This window comes from Brassica oleracea, chromosome C5 (assembly GCF_000695525.1).
Source record: "Brassica oleracea var. oleracea cultivar TO1000 chromosome C5, BOL, whole genome shotgun sequence".
Classification (NCBI taxonomy): domain Eukaryota; kingdom Viridiplantae; phylum Streptophyta; class Magnoliopsida; order Brassicales; family Brassicaceae; genus Brassica; species Brassica oleracea.
In genome coordinates, this window is record NC_027752.1 from 13319276 (window position 1) to 13322269 (window position 2994).

The window sequence follows — 2994 nt, forward strand, 5'->3', positions numbered from 1 at the left end:
ATCCTACGGTTTACGGGCTTTTGGTTAAGAAATCGTAAGTGGGCTTCGAGTCACGTCTTAGGTCTCTTTGGGCCATCTTTTGACTTGAAACGTTTATTACAGCTTCTTTCGATAAAAACGAACTTTCCCCGGTTTTTATCGTAAAATTCGATTGATGACTTCGAATGACGAGAAACATGAAATGAGTTTGCTACGGTCTTCGGGAGATAGCATTAAAGAGTAACGAGAATGCATGGATTCGTGTCGTATCGACGTTTCGGGAAAGCTCGATCGCTTTGTAACGATCGAAACGTGCACTTGCTTGGTCGCTACGTAGCGACCGGGCTTGGCTCAAGCTCGGTCGCTACATAGCGACCGAGCAGTACGCGTGCTCGGTCGCTACGTAGCAACCGAGCGGTACTCGTACTTGGTCGTTACGTAGCGACCGATCTTGGCTCGAGCTCGGTCGCTACGTAGCGATCGAGCAGTGTGCATGCTTGGTCGCTGCGTATCGATCGTGCTTGGCTTGTCCGTGGTCCAATCGCCATACTCGAGCTCGTCCGTGGCTGGTTTAGATACGTGTCTGTTGCCTTGAGATAATCGGTACTTGGCTTGATCGAGATTTAGAACAAGATTTTACCACAAAATTCTTTGTTGTGATATTCTTTACGAAGTATAACTTTCGTAAAAACGTTCATGTCGATTTTTACGGACTTTCAGAAATTGATTCCGTCGTGACCGATTTTGACCCCAACACCGTCAAAACTTTCTGACCGAAATTCCCGTCAAAAGTTTCCGACCGCTGTTTTGGTCAGAATTTTCTGACGGATATTTTTGACGGACGTTCCGTTGGAATTTTCCGACCGTAAAAATACATCGGTTTTCGGTCAGAAATTTCTGACCGTTCCTGACCGCTAAAAAATTTCCGACCATATAGATCTGATGGTCCAATCCGTCAGAGCATACCATTTCTGGCCGTTTTCCAACGGATATGACGGTCAGAAATTACTGATTTTCTTGTAGTGAATGGTCAAAAAGGGTTTTGAAAGAACTAATATGTGCTTTGAAACAGTATATGTTTTTAGCAAGAAAGCTGCTTACAAACTTTTCTCATCCGAGAGAATCTTGGCAACTCCCCCAAAGGTCACAGTTCATCTACAAACATGGTCACAGCAAAATGTTTAACCTTTTTCAATTACATAGAAGAAACTTTACAACAGTTTTGCAACCTCAAAGTGTGTAAGAAGTCAATTATATGTGACGAAGGACATGGTGTTGGATTCTTTCTCTTGAGAAGCAATTTCTTATCTGAAAAAGTGCCAAGTGTTCAATCGGGCTGCATTGTCTCATCTGTGGGAACCAAAATTTGCACTGTCGATTTCAGTAAAATAAAGAAAGTCAAGAAATCCTAATTTTCCATAAGATCCATGATTTCTGTTAAGTCAAACGTCAAGCAATCAGAATACGGAAAACAGACAAGTAATGAATTGATAAAAACGAAACGAGAGCAAGAAGATTTGATTCTGAATCTGCATATGAGGGCTACAACAGGTAAAGTCTCAGCCGCAAGAGCTATTGGAGAGTTCCCTAGTTCTAACCACCTAAGACTTGTAAACCTAGTTGAGTCACAGCTCAATAACAAAAACAGAAAAATGCCTAAATTGCTCGCCTCTGCATCCCATATATACTCCTCTTTAGGTCGGTTTGGGCTTTCCTTTTCTGCCTCCGAGTCGTATTTATCCTCTCGCAAAAATATTTCATTTTTCTCGATTTTCATGATTATCTCTTGAAATTGATTATTAGAAATTCTTAACTCAACTAAGCAAACTATCCTATACCCTTTTACAAAAAAAAAGAAGCAAAATATGTTACGCAATTGACTAGATATACATTGCTAAAGGTAGGCTTGGGCATAAAATCGGAAACCCGAAATCCGAACCGAACCAGAACCGAAAAACCCGACCCATTATCCGACCCGAGAAACCCGGCCCGTTATCCGACCCGAAATGCAAAAATACCCGAACAGGTCTTGTAGGGTGGTACAAAAAATATCCGAACCCGAAGTGTGAAACTTACCCAGTCATTGTGAGTAGTGAACTTACTGAAATTGAGCTATCTAAACTTTTGAAAACACTTAAAAGATTTAGAAAAGCAATCGGTTACTCTCTTGATGACATCAAAGGAATATCACTCTCTTTGTGTATGCATAGGATACATCTTGAGGATGAATCAATGACTTCTGTCGAGCATCAAAGAAGGTTAAATCCTAACCTGAAGGATGTCGTAAAGAAAGAGATTCTTAAACTCTTAGATTGTGGTGTTATTTACCCTATTTCAGATTCTAAATGGGTATCTCCTGTGCATGTTGTGCCAAAGAAGGGTGGTATAACTGTAATTAAAAATGACAAAGATGAATTGATACCAACAAGAACAATCACTTGTCATAGAATGTATATTGATTACCGAAAACTGAACTCTGCATCGAGAAAAGATCATTTTCCACTTCCATTTATTGATCAGATGCTTGAGAGACGTGCTAACCATCCATTCTATTGCTTTCTTGATGGATATTCAGGATTTTTCCAGATCCCCATCCATCCCAATGATCAAGAGAAAACGACATTCACATGCCCTTATGGTTCCTTCGCATATCGAAGAATGCCATTTGGTCTATGTAATGCTCCAGCCACCTTTCAAAGGTGCATGATGTCAATTTTCTCTGATCTAATTGAGGATCTAATTGAGGATGTTGTGAATGTGTTTATGGATGATTTCTCTGTCTACGGATCTTCGTTTTCTGCTTGTTTGTCAAATTTGTGGATCTTCGTTTTCTGCTTGTTTGTCAAACTTGTGCAGGGTCCTACAGAGATGTGAAGACATCAACCTTGTGCTGAATTGGGAGAAGTGTCACTTCATGGTTAAGGAAGAGAAGTGGATTGAGGTGGATAAGGCCAAAATCGATGTTATAGTTGGTTTGCCCCCACCAAAGACAGTGAAAGACATCCGAAGTTTTCT